At 39.1% G+C, this 20,057-nt stretch overlaps 1 long non-coding RNA gene across 6 annotated transcripts in view; it reads right to left on the bottom strand.

Annotated features, from left to right (window-relative positions):
- LOC137503445 (uncharacterized) overlaps window positions 1-20,057 on the bottom strand; it is a 282,266-nt gene that overhangs the window by 192,304 nt on the left and 69,905 nt on the right. For 5 of the 6 annotated variants that reach the window (XR_011019127.1, XR_011019128.1, XR_011019129.1 and 2 more), the window contains exons 9-11: window positions 19,911-19,964; window positions 19,652-19,694; window positions 5,395-5,439 (exon numbers count right to left, since the gene is read on the bottom strand). This is a non-coding gene — a long non-coding RNA (uncharacterized lncRNA). The remainder of the gene's footprint in view (window positions 1-5,394; window positions 5,440-19,651; window positions 19,695-19,910; window positions 19,965-20,057) is intronic. The other variant, XR_011019131.1, reaches the window with a different exon arrangement.

Below are 20,057 nucleotides of genomic sequence, written 5' to 3' on the forward strand. Positions count from 1 at the left end.
AATAGGGGGAAACCACTGCATTGTGGTGAAGAGGGATCTTCAACGGCTATGTGAGAATACCTCTACAGAAAACGGCAGGTTTGCAGGCTCAGGTAGCAGCCCAACCTCCAAGCTCGGGTGCTGTGGGCTGATAATTTGGACATCTTAAATCCACTTATTAAAAGAAACTGAAGTGAAATGAAACCCAATGAATACCTCAATGATGAACTTCAGCCCAAAACAGAAAATGAGAATCGGTTGTTGGAATGTTGGAACTTTGACAGAGGAAGGTAAACTTAAGCAGGTTGAGAAAGAGATGCAAATTATGGCTTGGAAATTTTTGGCTTAAGTGAAGTGAGGTGGTGTGATTTTGGAGAGATAATAATGCAAAATGGGAATTATTCTGGACAGTCCCTGGACGATGCCAAATGGACAATTGAATCGGTATATTGCTAAGTAGAACATCCATGAACAGCTTAATTGGATGAAGTCCAATCTCAGATAGAATGATGACAGCTAGATTTCAGGTGAACTCAAAATGTAAAATTAGTAGTTTGTTATGCACCAATAGAAGTATCTGATGTGAGAAGCATGGCTTAGATGAAATTAATGATAATGGAGAGATATTTGCATATTTGTGTGCCACACACGAAATGGTGATTGGAGGGATCATCTTTTCTCACAAAAGGTGTCAATATTGCATGGGTATCATCAGATCACAAAATAGAAAATGTGATCGACCATGTAGCTTTTAGTAAGAAGTTTAGAAGATCATTGACAGATGTGAGGAACAGAAAAGGAGCTGATGTTGGTAGTGAACATCATCTAGTAGTAGCTGAGTTTAAATTGCAAATAAAGGCTGCATCAATGAAGTTTACAACTAGAAAAAGAGGTTCAACATACGAAGGTTAAACAATGAAAAGAGGAGGAAAGAATTTAGACAGGAGTTGAAAAATTGATTTGAAGTCCTTTGAAATCTTGCAGAAGATTTGAATGTGGAAAGAACTTGGGAAAATGTTAAGAACACTTATATACAAATGTGTGAAAAAGTAATTGGTTATAGGAGCTATCAACAGAAAGGCTGGATGTCTGAGGAAACAGGGGAATTAATTGAAAAATGTAAAGCGGCAAAAGCTATATTAAATCCAAGCAGAATAAGACAGCAGAAGTCAGATGACCAAGGGAAATATTATGAAATTGACAAAATGGTCAAATGGAGTGTGAGAATTGATAAAAGAAGATGGATTGACCAGCAGGCACAAATTGCAGAGGAAGCTAAGAGAATGGGTGACATGAAACAACTCTCTAATATTACAAGGAAGTAGTAAAGGGGAGGTTATAGGAAGAGTAAACGAGTAAAGGATAAACAAATAAATATGTTGTTGTCAGAAGAAGAACAATTAAGAAGATGGCACAGGTATTTTCCAGAAATTTTTAACTAAGATGTTCCATATGAGCAGGAAATGTAAGAAGAAATAAATGTAGGCTTAGACAGTGAAGACTCAAGAATGAATTTAGACCCCCCCAACAGGCAGTGTATAATGAATAATGCTATGGAGCACCATGGGTCCCCTAGTAAGTAATTCTGGATTGTCTTTCTAAAAAGTATTCTCAGAACTTTGTCTTGGCTGATTTCCTGAAATATGGCTACACCAATTCAATCCACGCCATGCTGTGTTTCCCATTTTCATACCAGGCAGATGCCTCCTAATTCAGACAATGGTTGCTTCCTTTCCAGCTAATCTCACAGTCTGGAGGTAGTGACTTGATTCCTGGGCAAATTAAAGGACTCAGGGATGTTAGAGGTCCACCAAATATGCTTTTGTAATATACAGATCTTCTGGCTATGTAGTGTCCACTTGGTAGGCCAAGTCAATTATGCCTGTAGTGCAAAGGGTTTTGACATGCTTTTGTTCTGCTTTCCAGTACTACCCCTTTTGAATACGAGCATTGTTGAATATCTCCCTTCTTTTTCTGTGGTATTAAATAATAGCAAGGCCTCTCCTTTCTCCCGTTGCTATGTCGAGGGAGATCCTCACACTGACAGTAATAAAATAAAGCTAGTTACACTAGTTAATCTTACAGATGGTCATTTCATCATCATCAGCAGAAAATCAAACAGAATTTAGCTCAATTCATTAACAACAAATGCTGTTAAACGGCATCATCGTTCCAGAGAAATCTCTGGAGTCATGATCATAATATACCAAGAGTAGCGTAAGGCTAAACACTGAAGATCTTTGTCCAATTTCATTACAGCACTGGTACTAAAAATATGATAGTCCCTCAGACCATCCCTAAGTTCTTCATTACTGTACCTAACTCGTACTATGAGGGCCATCCGGAAAGTAGTACCCGTTAGCACCGCATTAAGCGCTGACGACTCGGGTAGCCCCTGGGCAAGGTCAGACCGCGTCAGTGGCTTGTCTGCCTGCTCTGTGCGAGGTTGCGTGACGCTAGCTTTGCCTGTGTTGTGTCTGTGATCATTTAAAATGTTTAAACAAATTGAGAACCCCACCAGTTGTGAAGTGAAGGCCATGATTAAATTTCTTAATGCACAAAACGTTCGACCTTGTGATATTCATCGCCAATTAACAGAGGTGTATGGAGACAATGTGATGGACGAATCGTTTGTTCGGCGCTTGTGTCATAACTTTAACCTGGGGAGGGAGAATATACACGACGAGGAGCATTCAGGGAGACCATCTGTCAGTACAGACCAACTGCTGAGCGCAGTAGACAAATGCATGAAGAACGATCGGCACGTCACAATTGATGAACTCTGTGAAAATTTTCCTAATGTGTCTCGAACAATTGTTCATGAAATTGTCTAAGACCATCTGCATTTTTTTTAAATCTGTGCAAGGTGGGTCCCTCGCATGCTTACAGAGGAGCACAAAACCAAGCATATGGCTGCAGCACAGACGTTTCTGGGACGTTATTCCGATGAAGGAGACTCTTTCCTAACTCGCATCATTACCGGGGACGAAACATAGGTTTGTTATGCATCGCCTGAGAGTAAAGGACAGTCAATGGAGTGGATCATGCTCATTCACCAACCAAACCAAAAAACAAGACAGTTCTGTCCACCAGGAAACTCATGGCAACCATTTTCTGGGATCGCCGAGGTGTACTGCTCATTGATTTTATGGCCCGTGGAGACACAATTAATGCTAAGGCGTATTGTAAAATATTAAAGAAATTACGGCGCGCAATACAAAATCGACGGCAAGGTCTATTGTCTACAGGCGTCATTCTCCTTCATAATGCCAGGCCTCATTCAGCTGCGATAACACAACAACTTTTGCAGCAATTAAGTGGGAAAGCTTCGACCATCCCCCGTATAGCCTGGAATTGGCCCCTTCGGATTTTCATCTCAGTACTATGCTTAAAGACTTTCTGGCGGGAAAAAGATTTTACAGCGATGAAGAACTTAAACGAGCCGTGACTACGTATCTCAATATGCTGGCGGTATAGGACTATGACGGTGGAAAACAAAAACACGTCCCACGTTTTGACAAATGCCTAAATTTGCTTGGAGAAGTAGTGTAAAGTATGCTCTTTCCAATAAAAATGTGTATATTTGGTAATATTTACTCCTGTGTCTTTATTGCGCAAACGGGTACCACTTTCCGGATGGCCTTCGTATAATGAAACGTCTCATACTTGCAAACAATTACACGCATCAGTGTTCGCACTTATGAAGAAATTCAAGTCCCTTGATTCTGAAAACCTGTATTGTGGCACTCAATCATGTCACAATTCAAAAAATTATATGAGCCAAGATTTAGACGTCTAGTGTAATGTGAATACAGGTAATGTTTGTGTGTGTTCAGCTCCAGACATAAAGGAAAATCAGTCTTGAATTCCATAGTCACTTGTTAGGTCACTGTAGGAGGAAAGTGACAGAGCCAGGAAGTGCAGCTGGGTAAAGCAAGAAGAGAAAATTAGAGGAGAAACTCTGCATGTAAATGGATGCACTAACAGACGGGGGGCACTGAATGGATGATGACGATAATGATTACCGACTATCTGTTAAAGGAGAAGATACTACTACTACTACTACTACTACTACTACTACTACTACTACTACTACTACTACTACTACTACTACTACTACTACTACCCCCACCTCCAGGCATGTCATCTTTGGGTTTTTAATGGGAACCTGGGCGATTTAGCATGAGCAAAGGCATGTGAAATGAGGAACAAATTTTATTGTAAACATTCCTATATATTTACAATTATCACTAACAATCAGAGAAAACAGAACAATAATACAGCTTGTAGATCAAATAAATTTTTGAATGAGTCTTATGAATGGAGATTTCAATTATATTCACAAGTATACAGAAAAATAAAACTTGATTCATAAATATTTTTAAAAAAATATCTTATATATGAAGCTATCAAAAAGAAACACTGGAAGGAAGGTAGAACTTGCTTCATAAATACATCTTCTGAATAAAAATCCTGTTACTGTATGTTGTTAATTTATGATATGAAATGTTCATAGCTCTGCCACCAGAAGAACTGCCTGGACAGTCTCCATTGGGAAATGTAGTTCTCCAGCTGTAACGCCTTACCAGCCTCCATGTATGCTCAAATGCAGAAGGCTCACCAAATGCAATCTCTACTGTCCTGTATTTGTATAGAAAAAATCCTTGAGTTTTTTAGGGCCAAATAAAGCCTCTCAGATGTCACAGCAGCTCAAGTTTGAGAGGTGAATGAAAAGAAAGGTGGATGTCGGCTATATCTAGGCAAGATCCTAAACTTGGACGCTAGTGGAATCCGCCAACACAGACCAAACACAACCCCTTGCTTACTAATATTTGCCCTTTCGGACGGATATGGTTTTGATATTTTAAAAATTGTACACAAGTATTAAGTAATAATAATAATAACTTAAATGTTTCCACCTTTTCAATACAATATATTCACAAATTTACAAAATTATACGGTACTAGTTTCGACCCATCTAGGGGTCATCATCAGCCGTATTGAAGCAAAGATCATTTGTGGCGAAATCCTAAGACAATTTCGATTTCGCCACAAATGATCTTTGCTTCAATACGGCTGATGATGACCCCTAGATGGGTCGAAACTAGTACCGTATAATTTTGTAAATTTGTGAATATATTGTATTGAAAAGGTGGAAACATTTAAGTTATTATTATTATTACTTATATATTGTTCAATACGGACCAAAAACATGAAATTCATAACCATCAACACAAGTATTAAGGTAATAAATTTACCATAAATTATGTAAGCAACTATTTTACTGTTGCTGCCAAAACAGTCATATTTCAATGTATTTGCAGCAACTGGTAAGTCATTCTAGTACTGTCAATGGATTATGCCACTCATAAAATTAATTTCAGATAGACATGGAGAGGTTGTTGTGGTACTTACTTTGAGTTCACAGGTGGCTGCTTTTTTTTTTTCCCTCTTCAACTTCTGAAACAAGGAGGAAGATGCATTTGTTAGTGGGGCCCTAAGACAAAGTAATAAATTCAAAATAAATTACGTAAGCATCTATTTTATTGTTGCCACCAAAGCTATGGTATTTGAATGTATTTCGAGCAATTTGTAAGTCCTTCTACTACTATCAATGTATTATGTCACTCATTAAATTAATTGCAAATAGAAATGGACAGGTTGTGTGGTGCTTACTTTGAGGTTGACTGCAATTTCCCCTGGCCCCCTAAATTATGAAACAAGGAGGAAGAGGCATATGATAGAGAGGCCTTATGACACATTGCAGTAGACATGAGGACAAGTTCTCAGTGAGGGTCATTATTGAGTAATTAGTGGGGAATAAGCAAGTGTTCAGATCCTTTGAATAATGGAAGTATTGGGAGGGAGCCAGAAGGGCAATGATGGCTGTGAAAACAAAAATATGGTAGGTGTTGCAAACGTCGGCCACCCCTTATGAAAAATATCAATAGATAGATAAAGTAGTATCACTTAAAGTAGCTTATGTTTCTTTCGTTAATTAAGATGGGTATATTAAAACATTTACTAAAATACTTCTCCAGTTTGCCAGGCTTTCCTACTGGACTAATTAGCTTCATTCTTTAATAATCTCTCCTTAATTACCTGGCGGTTAATCATCAGGCAATTATAGGCCTCTTGAGTTCACGTAACTTACACTAATCCTAAAATCTAATCACTAAATGACTACTCCAGTAAATGCTGACAAAAGCTTTACCTTCGCTCGCAATATGTTATGTACTAAGTAGGTTGATCGTATTTAAGGCGAAATACGTTTACGTAAAGATTGAAAATGACAGGAGACTAAAGGGCAAACCTGCACTTTCAACCATACACATCTGATAAAAATACTGTGGTGGGGTGGGACATACCAAGAACCCAATGGGATGTAGAGGGGAGGGAGAGAAATGTACAAATAATAAATGAACGACGTATGTTAGTGTTGATTCCCAACTTTTTGCGGTCTCGCAGATGAATAGTGATTCTCCGGATGATATTTAAGTAAAAATTCAGCCACAATTGGCATGGGGGAATAAGATGTGGTGGAAAATATATTATCCAAAATGTTCAAGATCATGTATGAATGTCTCCATGTTTCAGCATGGCTCTCAACCAAACTTGGTACACATATGATTTAATACTATCTGGATAGAAATACTTTGGTGGGGTGGGACACATCAATCACTCCATGGGATGCAGAGGGGAGGGAACAACATGTACAAATAATAAAAGAACAACCTATGTTAGTGTTGAACCACACTTCTTTTGTGGTCTCGGGGATGAATAGTGATTCTCCAGATGAGATTTAAGTAAAAATACACCCACAATCGGCATGGGAGAATGAGCTGTGGTGGAAAATCAAATATCTAAGATGTCCAAGATTATATATATATGTATCTGCATGTTTCAGCATGGCTCTTAAACAAACTTGGTACGCATACTTACGACGTACCATCTGGAGAAATGTACTGTTGGGGTAAGACACTCCTAGCACCACTGCGGTTGTGGGATGGGTGTTAGTGACATGAAAAGTATCCTAGAGAACAACAGATATTAGTGTCAAAATCTTTACTTTTTGGGATGGCTGAATTTAATTGTGACATATTTTTATTACTTGTGTGGGAGGATCATCTACTGCCTAGATAATATGGGCTGCAACAAAAACTTCAAGGAAAAAAAATAAAATGATCTAAAACAAATTTTTATTTAAACTAGAGGACCCGTGCTGCTCTATAGCTTTCATTATAAACATGTCAGATAACTCGTCTTCGTATGCCTGTCATAGTTATCTTGTTTTTTCTGCCTCTTTCAATGATTTTATGCACATATGTAATAAGAAGTGCCTTATGGTATGCTACAGTTCGTAGTCAGAATTTGTCCATTCTGATGTCATCATGCCATCTCTTTGGTAAAAATCTGTCCATATTTCATCATTTTATTTTTTTATTCTGCAGTTCCAGATGTAAAGCTTGGTATTTTGTAGTAGAAAGCAACGGTACTTTTAAATGAAGTTCTTCTATATAGAAGAGTTGTCTTGAGAGGTCACAGGTTAGTCTTGAAGGACAGTTTTTTCCCAGTCAGAGAACTCTTAAGATACATGGCCTTTTCTTTCTAGCGTACCTACTTCATCCTCTGGTTAATGTTACCAAATAATATCTAAGGCATAATTATGTCATGATGGGGTCTGTTTGTACGTAGAACCTTTTCACTTAGCAGCTTGAAACTTATTAGTAATACTCTACCATCTCTTGCTGGGAAAGGTTAGAAAATCAAAGAGTATGTGGCAGGGAAGAGTCTACCACTATGATCATTAGAAGTATGAACTCTCTGGCCTGGCAGGCAGTAAACAAACATGGCTGTTGACAATGACATTACTTAAGATGATATTCACATATCAGAATATTATGAAAGTACTGAAGTACAGCATGTATTGCAGGTTAAGGGATGCCTTCACCTGCAGTTAATGGAGTGATCATTAAATATTGTTTTATATGATTACGTAAAGTTGGCTGAACTTGGAGACCTAACAAAGTCTCAAAATCCACCGGCAGGTAATTCCTGGTAGAATACAACAAAAATGAAGCCAATCAGTACAGTGGAAAGGAGAGATGGAATTGCCAAAGCTGTTTTTAGTAAACTCTTAATATAAAGATACTCAGCAATAAGTCTAAAAACTACAAAATTGTTTGTAAAATACCAATCAACACCATAATAAATAATCTACAAAAATTAAGCTTCACTCTTAATGATAAAATCGAACATACAAGAAATGAACCCGGGCAACACACTGAACAATTTCATATCGACACAATATCTGACTGATGTATAACAAATGCTGCAAAGTAGCATGGATCCACTAGTTACGATTAAAGCAATTATAAAGTAATCACAGAACTTTATCTTGTGCTTATTTTACGAAATTTCACCACTCCACTTCGAACCCTGCCATATTCTGCTTTCCCCATTTCCAGACCAGGTATATGATCTTAATGTAGGCCATGACTGCTTCCTTCCCAACCGCCCTTGTGGGCTACTTGTACCGATTTGATTCCTGGCCACATTAAGGATGTCAGGACCGTTATAGGCGACCACCACGTGTCACCTTGTTATCTACAGGTCTTCCGGCAGGGCAGCATCCAAATGATAGGAGAAGGACTATACCAGCTGTAGTGCAATTGGGTTTCAATTTTTTTGTTCTGCTTTCCTTTCACATCCCTGCGTTGTTGAAAATCTCCCTTGTATTCCTGACGCTTTAAATAATAGCAAGGTATCTTCCTTCTCCTCAAGCTCTGTGAAGTGAGATCATCATACCATAAAGGTTAGTTACATTAGATAATCTTACACATGTTCACTCCATTATCAACACTTGAAAATTCAACAGATTTAAGCTCAAATTCATTAACAGAGCTAATGATGTTAAATGGTATCACTATTCCAGATCAATAACTCTGGTTGCATAATCATTAACTACTAAGTGTACTGCAAGGCTGAATTCCTTTGTCCAATTTCATTATGGCACTGGTACTATAAATATGATAGTCCCTCAGATTATCCCTAAGTTCTTTGTTACTGTACCTAACTTGTACCATAATGAAACATCTCGTATTCGGAAATCATTTCTCGCATCAGTATTGGACTTATGATGAAATTTGAGTTCCTTGATACTACCAACTTGTACTGTGGTACTCAAACATGTCACAGTTCGAAATAATTACACAGGCTGAGAATTAGATGTCTAGTGCAATGTGAATACAGGTACTGTTTCGTGTCTGTAGTGTACAAGTATAAGGAAACTTATCTTGACTTCCAAAGCCACTGTATGAAGGATTCACGGCTACAACTTGTTAGGTCACTGTAAGAGGAAGTCGACAGACCCAGCAAGTGTAGCTGGCCAGAGTAAGAAGAGAAAATTAGAGGAGGAAATTTGTGTGGATACGGACGCACTAGCAGACTGGAGGCATTAAATGGATGATGACGATAATGATTGCTGACATTCTGTTAAAAGAGAAGATACTACCTACCTCCAGGCCCACTGACTTTGGGTATTTAATGGGGGGGGGAGGTGGGCATGATTAACATGAAAACAGGCACATTGAATGAGAAACAAATATTATTGTAAACATTCCTATATAATAACAACTAGCAATTGTACCCGTGCTTCGCTACGGTATTCCAGATTGTATACGGATATCCAAGTAAATTACTGTACATGAAGTTAATAATAATTTTAAATTGCATGTAAATTGGCGTTATCCGAGAAAAAGCATAGGGAGGTCCACAGACGATGTTTCCAATGTAAAGTGCGAGTTGTGGAGTTGTGATGATAACGACAGGTGCACTTGTCTACCACACTTCATTATGTTTTAGAAACGTTGAATAGGGTGAAATTTGTGTAAGATTTTCACACAGTGCATTACTTTTCAGATACTTATGCGACAGCTTCAAACATAACAATTTGGCTCACATATGGCTACTGGGCGGGCCAATATTCGTGTAGAATTTGATGATCCCATCTTTCCTATAAGTGAATCAAACCATCAATTGTACGTGTACAAAGTGCAAAATTTAGGTAAATCCAGAAATAGAGAAAAATTTAATGTATAAGGGATAGAGATACGACAAAAGGTCATAGGACCGAAGTTGTAGATCACTCCAAATTGAACGGAGATTGTGCCATCCGTTTTGTGATACGACTTACCGTTTAGCCACGAAATACATCGAAAGGAAGGACTGCACCGTCATTAAAATTGCCTCCATATTTCGATATTTTTCTGGGGTAAAAAATAAAAATTTTAAACATCTCGTAAATTTTCCGTCGGTTACATGCTAAAAGCTATAATTTTGCAAAATTTCAATTTTCTAACTTGTCTGGGAGATTGTGCTGCGATCTTGATATGGGTGAGTGGGTTAAAAATCAGGACTTTAAGGAAACTTTTAAGCCCATAAAACCTGTAGGTTCAGGATAAATATCACCGACAGGTTTGAAACTCCCAGCATGTACCCCTCAGAGAATTATGAGATTTTGAGATTTTTCTAGGGATCCTGAAGTCATCAGGTTGTCTGGTACCAAGTTTTAAATTTCTAAGATGCCTAGAATGGTCTCACTAATTTTCGTCTGTTTTCATTTTTATGCATTAATTTATACATAGAGAGATCGCGCCAAACAGACTTCCATTTATTAGGGTGGATAATATTTTACCCGCTTCCCTAGTGGTTCTAGGGGCGTCTTTCTCCCACAGTACGTTTTCCAGGTAAAGTCATACTGGAACATACACACGTCCATTATCTCGGTCATTTCTGACAATTTATTTTTTCACCCTCTCTCGCCCCCTATGCCAAAGGGGGCTGAAGTCAGACTTTAAACATCCGGAATGTTACTATTCATCTCAGCGACCCGGAAAAGTATGGATTCGGCAGTATATTCGATTACTATTACATCTCACTCCCCCTTCCCCCACCCTAAATGGGGCTAAACTTTGAGTTTTAAAAAATCGGAATGTTGCTATTCATCTCAGCGACCCCGAAAAGTATGGGTTCGACACTACTTTCGATGATTTGTATATCTCAGTCCCCTTGCACCTTCCCCGCCCCTAAGGGTTCCTGGGGTGTTTTACCCCCATGTGGTTTGTCTCCTGATATAAAAAATTCGGAGTGTCACTATTCACCTAAGCGACTATGTATTCGACACTATTATTTCTATATATCACTCTCCCATCACCCCCCACCACGAAGGGGGATGAACTTGGACTTAAAAAAATTCCGGAGTGTCACTGTTTATCTCAGCGACCCCGAAAAGTATGGGTTCGACACTACTTTCGATGATTTGTATATCTCAGTCCCCTTGCACCTCCCCCGCCCCTAAGGGTTCCTGGGGTGTTTTACCCCCATGTGGTTTGTCTCCTGATATTAAAAATTCGGAGTGTCACTATTCACCTAAGCGACTATGTATTCGACACTATTATTTCTATATATCACTCTCCCATCGCCCCCCACCACGAAGGGGGATGAACTTGGACTTTAAAAAATTCCGGAGTGTCACTGTTTATCTCAGCGACCCCGAAAAGTATGGGTTCGACACTATTTTCGATGATTTGTATATCTCAGCCCGCTCGCCGTCCTCCCTGCCCCTAAGGGTTCCTAGGCTGTCTTACCCCCACGTGGTTTTTCTCCTGATACTAAAAATCCGGAGTGTACAATTCACCTCGGCGACCCCGAAAACTATGTATTCGACACTATTTTCGTTTAATTTTATATATCACTCCCCCTCGCCGCCACCCCAAAGGGGGTTGAACTTGAACTTTTAAAAAAATCCGGAGTGTCACTATTCATCTCAGCGACCCCAAGAAGTATGTATTCGACATTATTTTCGTTTAATTTTATATATCACTCCCCCTCGCCCCCCATGCGAAAGGGAGCTGAACTTTGACATTTGAAAAATGGGGAGTGTGACTGTTCATCACAGCGACCCCGAAAACTGTGGATTCGGCACTTTTTTCGATTATTTTTATACCTTGCCCCCCCCTGACCCTCCACCCCTAAGGGAGCTACGGATGGCTTACCCCCACAGTGCTCTTCTCCAGATAGTAAGTCATAAGTGTACCAAGTTTGGATGAAATTGCTCCAGTGGTTTAGGAGGCGATGTGTCATTTACACACACACGCACATGCATACATCCATTTTTATATATAGTAAGAAGAAGAAGATTATGCTTGCTTTATTATTACATAGAGAAATTTTATTTTGAACACTGCAGAGATCCAAACTTAAACTGTATATCCGAAGAAATTATTCGAATCGGAGGAATGAATATTACTTCGCTCGCGGCATGCCCAATCATGAGAATGGCTTCAATAATATTAGTCATCAGTTTCAGAGTCGTGTTCATTGCAGAGGGCAGGATTCTTATTCTTAAGAAGGATAATTGGTGCCACAATCGTCCGCTCTAAGATGTTCGAGGGTACTCCAGGTGACTCCAAGTCTTTCGAAGCTCCGCCGTGTAGTCGATAGACTTGTAACTGTGTAGAACATCGGGTAATTCTTGTAAAAGTTGTTTGTTGAAAGAAATGAATGACATAATATATGATAGCAAGAATGAAGAGGATGAAACCCGGCGCCGGCACATATGCCACTCCTCTCGAATAGCTCAAGACTTAACGTCCCGATCCGACGGACGAATCATCATCAACACCGTCATATGCCCTCACACCATGTAAGACCAAAAACAACTTCTTACGTCCTGGACGTAAAATGGCTCCTTGAATATTGTGTTCTCTACCTATCTTATCTACGTCGCCTAGCGACAGCGACTCTATGCATTTAATCTTGGTGACAGCACGTTGAATTGTCGTATCCCAATGCACGTTTTCCGATGGTTTTTCGTTCATAACTCACCAACGAAAGCGAAAATGAAAATTCCGGCTTCGAGGTGCATTCGGACCCCTTTCCATCTACCTGTGTTCAAAATTTCAGACCTCTACGAGCTGTAGATTTTGCTGGGCATCGCGCACAGACAGACAGACAGACAAACACTTCCTTTTATAATATTATAGATTATCACAAACAATAAATACTGTAATAACAGGGTAATAGAGCTTTAAGTCTTATGTATGGAGATTTCAAATATATTCAAATGTAAACAGAAAAATAAAACTTGGTTCATAAATATTATGTACAATATATTAAGAAGAAACACTAGTAAAAAAGTTCCAAACTTACTACAAAAATACATTTTCTGAATAAATGTCCTATAACTGTATATTGTTAATTTTATAAAATAACATGTAAGCAGCTTTGCCACCACATGTACCGCCTGGACAGTCTCCACTGGGAAATGTAGATTCTGAAGGAATGCCCGCTTCCTAATCTCTTTTGTTGATTTAAAATATTCTACCACCTTCTCCATATGTAATGCCTTACCAGCCTCATTGTGTAGGCTCGCATGCAGAAGGCTCGATGAAAGTAATCCTTACTGTCCCGGGGGCCTGTGAAAAACCTCTCAGATCATGAAGTTGTCCCGGGAAGGTAATCATTATTTTTAAAAACTGAATAATTATGAGACCAAATCAATAATAATGGCGTACAGCCTCCAGAGAGGCCCGGTGCCGGTCTCTTTCTATTAGATGGCCTAGGCAGCCGAACACGATTTCAACAAAGTATGAAGACGACACACACACGCACACACACACACACACACACACACACACACACACACACACAGTCTGAGCCAGATGAATTAACCAGTTAAGGTTAAAATCTCCGATTCGGATGAGAATTGACACGGGACTATCTAGACCAAAGGCCAGAATGCCAACTATTTAGCCAATGAGCCAGACATCCTTAAGATGAACTTTTTTCAAAATTATTGGTAATGTCTTTTAAGTTATCCATTAATTTTCCTTCAATCAGCAGTGACAGATGAAATATTCCTCTGTGAAGGAAAAGACTATTAGAGTCTACATCATATTCATGGAGTCATAAAATTTTGTCTTCTGTTTCAGGTGCAGATTCATAATGTTTTGCAGAGCTACAGAACCTCCAGAATTAAAGATATTATATTCAGCAATTCGATGAGCGATCCCATTCATCATGGAAAATTCTAAGTTCCCATGGAGGGAATTAGATATTTTTCACCAATAGAGCTTGTAAGCTTCTGATAAGTCCACCTGCATATATCCCAGCGTCAGTGGTCTGGTCTGACACATTCCACTCTTATGAGTCTAGTGTCAGATCTACGACAAAACGCTGGTTAATAGAGCAAACACTTGTAAAGCCTTACATCTGACCCATTCTTCATATCGTGCATTGTTATCGAGCCAAACATCCATACCCATTCATTAATTGGTGTTTTGGCAAAATTGCTTAGGTGTAAACGACAGCAGAGTAGCGTGTCTCAATCCTTCTATACTGCCTGCTTTATAGCCAGTAGTTTAGCACAGAAAGGCGTGAATACCAATATTTGTTGAAGTTGCCGTAAGAGTGTTGTCATAGATTCACAATCTTTGCAGTCAGTGTCGGTGTTGCCTTCTGTTATTGACGCATGTATGTGTACGATAAGCTTAGTTATTTCGTATGAGTAAATGTGCCTGTTCACTCTCGTTTGACAAGTGGTATTTTGTATAGAACTGTGAAATTAATTAACATTGTTATGTTTATAGATAAGTCTGAAGTTCTTGTAAAGTTTACTTTTCTCTTCTGATTATGCAAGTTACATTTTTTTGTGACTATCTTAAGTCAATCACCTCGTCCACATTGTGCGAGGTGGGCAAATGCATGAAGTATGGTATTGCCCGTAGGGGTGACGTACAGCAGAGATTTTGTGTACCTCAGGACCACTATGGCAGCTGTGAAGGCCCTTCAAGGAACCCTGAAAAGTGACAGCTAACAGAGCACTGATGAATTCTTCAATGGCAGGTGCGGCAGAGAAGGGGACATTTGGAAGGGCAAGTCTGCCTGATGAGGCAACCCTCTTCCTGTGGGGTTACAGAAATAGGGGGCAAGCACTGTCTTGTGGTAAAGAGGGATCTTTAACGGCTACGTGAGGCAACCCCTACAGAAAATGGCAGGTTTGGAGGCTCAGGTAGCAGCCCAACATCCAAGCTCGGGTGCTGTGGGCTAATAACTTGCACATCTTAAACCCACTTATTAAAAGAAACTGAAGTCAAATGAAACCCAAAGGATACCATGATGATGAACTTTAGATCAAAACAGAAAATGAGAATCAATTGTTTTAATGTTAGAACTTTGACAGAGGAAGGTAAACTAAAACAGGTTGAGAAAGAGATGCAAATTATGGCTTGGATTTTTTTGGAAAGATAATGATGCAAAATGGGAACTATTCTGGACAGTCCGGGGATGATGCTAAATGGAGAAATGGAATGGGTATCTTGCAAAGTAGGACATCCACGAAGAGTTTAATTGGATGGAGTCCCATCCCAGACACAAAGATGACAGCTAGATTTCGAGGTAAAATCAAAATGTAACAATAGTAGTTTGTTATGCACCAATAGAATTATCTGATGTGGAAAACATGTTTTAGATGAAATGAATGATAATGGAAAGAGAATGGCATATTTGTGTGCCACACAGGAAATGGTGATTGGAGGGATCATCTTTCCTCACAAAACGTGTCATAATATTACATGGGTATCACCAGAACACAAAATATAAAATGTAATCAACCATGTAGCATTTAGTAAGAAGTTTAGAAGATCATTGACAGATGTGAGGAACAGAAAAGGAGCTGATGTTGGTAGTGAACATCATCTAGTAGTAGCTGAGTTTAAATTGCAAATAAAGGCTGCATCAAAGAAGTTTACAACTAGAAAAAAGAGGTTCAACATACGAAGGTTAAACAATGAAAAGAGGAGTAAAGAATTTAGACAGGAGTTGAAAAATTGATTTGAAGTCCTTTGAAATCTTGCAGAAGATTTGAATGTGGAAAGAACTTGGGAAAATGTTAAGAACACTTATATACAAATGTGTGAAAAAGTAATTGGTTATAGGAGCTCTCAACAGAAAGGCTGAATATCTGAGGAAACAGTGGAATTAATTGTAAAATGTAAAGCGGCAAAAGCTATATTAAATCCAAACAAAACAAGACAGCACTAGTCAGAGGACCAAACGAAATATTATGAAGTTAACAAAATAGTTAAAACGAGTGTGAGAAATGATAAAAGAAGATGGATTGACCAGCAGGCACAAATTGCAGAGGAAGCTGGGAAAAAAGGGTGATATGAAACAACTCTATAATATTACAAGGAAGTACTCAAGGGGAGGTTATAGGAAGAGTAAACGAGTGAAGGATAAACAAAGAAATATGTTGTTATCAGAAGAAGAACAATTAGGAAGATGGCATGAGAATTTTCCAGAAATTTTAAACTAAGATGATGGAAATCAGCAGAAAATGTAAGAAGAAATAAATGTAGGCTTAGATAGTGAAGACTCAAGAATGAAGTTAGACCCCCCAACAGGCAGTGTATAATGAATAATGCTGTGGAGCAGCATGGGTCAACTAGTAAGTAATTCTGGATTGTCTTTCTAAAAAGTATTCACAGAATTTTGTCTTGGGTTGATTTTCTGAAATTTGGTTAATCCAATTCAATCCACGCCATGCTGTTTTCCCCATTTTCATACCACGCAGATCCCCCTAATTCAGAACATGGTTGCTTCCTTTCCAGTTAATCCCACAGTCTGGAGGTAGTGATTTGATTCCTGGGCAAATTAAAGGACGCAGGGATGGTTAGAGGTCCACCAAAGATGCTTTTGGAATATACAGATCTTCTGGCTATGTAGTGTCCACTTGGAAGGCCAAGTCGATTATGGCTGTAGTGCAAAAGTTTTCCACCTGCTTTTTCCTGCTTTCCAGTCCTAGCCCTTTTCGATACATGCATTGTTGAATATCTCCCTTCTTTTTCTGTGGCATTGAATAATAGCAAGGCCTCTCCTTTCTCCCGTTGCTATGTCGAGGGAGATCCTCACACTGACAGTAATAAAATAAAGCTAGTTACACTAGTTAATCTTACAGATGGTCATTTCATCATCATCAGCAGAAAATCAAACAGAATTTAGCTCAATTCATTAATAGAGCAAATGCTGTTAAACGGCATCATCGTTCCAGAGAAATCTCTGGAGGCATGATCATAATATACCAAGAGTAGCGTAAGGCTAAACACTGAAGATCTTTGTCCAATTTCATTACAGCACTGGTACTAGAAATATGATAGTCCCTCAGACCATCCCTAAGTTCTTCATTACCGTACCTAACTCGTACTACGAGGGCCATCCGGAAAGTAGTACCCGTTAGGGCCACATTATGTGCTGACGACTCGGGTAGCTGTTGGGCAAGGTCAGACCGCGTCAGTGGTTTGTCTGCCTGCTCTGTGCGAGATTGCGTGATGCTAGCATTGCCTGTGTTGTGTCTGCGATCATTTAAAATGTTTAAAAACAATGAGAATCCCGCCAGTTGTGAAGTGAGGGCAATGATTAAATTTCTTTTTGCACTAAACTTCGACCTTGTGATATTCATCGCCAATTAACGGAGGTGTATGGAGACAATGTGATGGACAAGTTGTTTGTTCAGCACTGGTGTCGCAACTTCAACCTGGGGAGGGGGAATACACACGACGAGGAGCATTCAGGGAGACCATCTGAGGAACAATCGTCACGTCGTAAATGATGAACTCTGTGAACATTTTCCCAATGTGTCTCAAACAATTCTTCATGATACTGTCAAACAACATCTGCATTATTCAAAAATCTGTGCAAGGTGGGTCCATCGCATGCTTACAGGGGAGCACAAAACCAAGCGATTGGCTGCAGCACTGAAGTTTCTGGGATGTTATTCCGATGAAGGAGACTCTTTCCTGACGTGCATCATTACTGGGGATGAAACATGGGTTTGGTATGCCTCACCTGAGAATAATGGACATTCAATGGAGTGGCATCACGCTCATTCACCAACCAAACCAAAAAAATTCAAGACAGTTCTGTCCACCAGGAAACTCAAGGCAACCGTTTCCTGGCATCCCTGAAGTGTACTGCTCATTGATTTTATGGCCCGTGGAGACATAATTAATGCTAATACGTATTGTGAAACATTAAAGAAATTAGGACGGGCAATACAAAATTGATGGCGAGGTCTATTGTCTACAGGCGTCATTCTCCTTCATGACAATGCCAGGCCTTATGCAGCTGCGATTACACAACAACTTTTGCAGCAATTCAAGTGGGAAACCTTCGACCATCCCCCATATAGCCCGGACTTGACCCCTTCGGATTATCATCACTTTACGAAGCTTAAAGTCTTTCTGGCGGGAAAAACATTTGACAGCGATGAAGAACTTAAACGAGCCGTGGCTACGTATCTCAATACACATGCGGCGGAGGACTATGACGGTCGAATACAGAAACTCGTCCCACATTTTACAAATGCCTAAATTTGCTTGGAGATTATGTGGAGAAGTAGTGTAAAGTATGCTCTTTCCAACAAAAATGTGTATATATGTTAGTATTTACTCCTGTGTATTTATTGCGCAAACGGCTACCACTTTTCGGATGGCCTTCGTATAATGAAACGTCTCGTACTTGGAAACAATTACAAGCATCAGTGTTCTCACTTATGGAGAAATTCAAGTCCTTTGATTCTGCCAACCTGTAATCATGTCACAATTCAAAAAATTATATGAGCCAAGATTTAGACATCTACTGCAATGTGAATACAGGTACTGTTTGTGTGTGTTCAGCTCCAGACATAACGAAAAACCAGTCTTAAATTCATAGTCACTGTAAGAGGAAAGTGACAGAGCCAGGAATTGCAGCTGGGTAAAGCAAGAAGAGAAAATTAGAGGAGAAACTCTGCATGTAAATGGATGCACTAACAGACTGCGGGCATTGAATGGACGATGACGATAATGATTACTGACTATCTGGTAAAGGAGAAGATACGAGTACTACTACTACTACTACTACTACTACTACTACTACTACTACTACTACTACTACTTCCAGGCATGCCATCTTTGGGTACTTAATGGGGACATGGGCGTGATTTGCATGAGCAAAGGCATGGGAATTGAGGAACAAATTTTATTGTAATCATTCCTATATATTAACAATTATTGAAAACAATCAGAGCAAACAGAACAATAATACAGCTTTTAGATCAAATAAAATTTTGAATGAGTCTTATGAAGGGAGATTTCAATTATATTCACTAGTATACAGATAAATAAAACTTGATTCATAAATATTATCATTTAGACTTTCACAGCCCATGTGCTATTCACGAGTTATATTCTTGGGCTTATGCCGTGTAAATAGTTGTAAACACACTCAATGTTTTGAAAGGAACCTTGCCTTTCCTCATCAGGAGACAAAAGAGAAAAGAAACGACGTGTTAATGGTTGCTAGAAGAAAGCAACAAGGAAGCATGAAATGGTGCCCTAATATGTAAAAGGGACGCCATTTTAGCCCCATGCTAGAGACAATGAGTGGCAACAGAAAAGCATTACCCTCGAATGTTTCTGATAATAGGTAGTGCTTTGCTGTTTTACTGTGCAGCCAAAACAGTGGTATTTCAATATGGAGCAACTCGTAAGTCCTTGTAGTACTGTCAATAGATTATGTCACTCATTAAATTAATTACAAATAGAAATGGACAGGTTGTTGTGGTACTTACTTTGAAATTCACTGATACTTATTTTTTCACCCCTCTCGAACTCCTGAAACAAGGAGGAAGATGCATTTTCTAGTGAGGCCCTAAGACACATTAAAGTAATAAATTCACCATAAAAAAGTAAGCCTCTCTTTTACTGTTGCCACCAAAACAATTTGAATGTATTTGCACCAACTTGTGAGTCTTTCTAGTACTGTCAATGGATTATGTCACTCATTAAATTAATTGCAAATAGAAATGGACAGCTTGTTGCAGTACTTACTTTGAAGGTAACTACAAAAGGTTTTTTCTTTTTCTGTTTCTCCCTCTCTAAATTCTGAAACAAGGAGGAAGATGCATTTGTTAGTGAGGCCTTATGACACATTGCAGTAGACGTGGGGAAAAATTGTCAATGAGGGTCAGTATTGAG

This window comes from Anabrus simplex, unplaced genomic scaffold (assembly GCF_040414725.1).
Source record: "Anabrus simplex isolate iqAnaSimp1 unplaced genomic scaffold, ASM4041472v1 ctg00000124.1, whole genome shotgun sequence".
In the NCBI taxonomy this organism is placed as follows: Eukaryota; Metazoa; Arthropoda; class Insecta; order Orthoptera; family Tettigoniidae; genus Anabrus; species Anabrus simplex.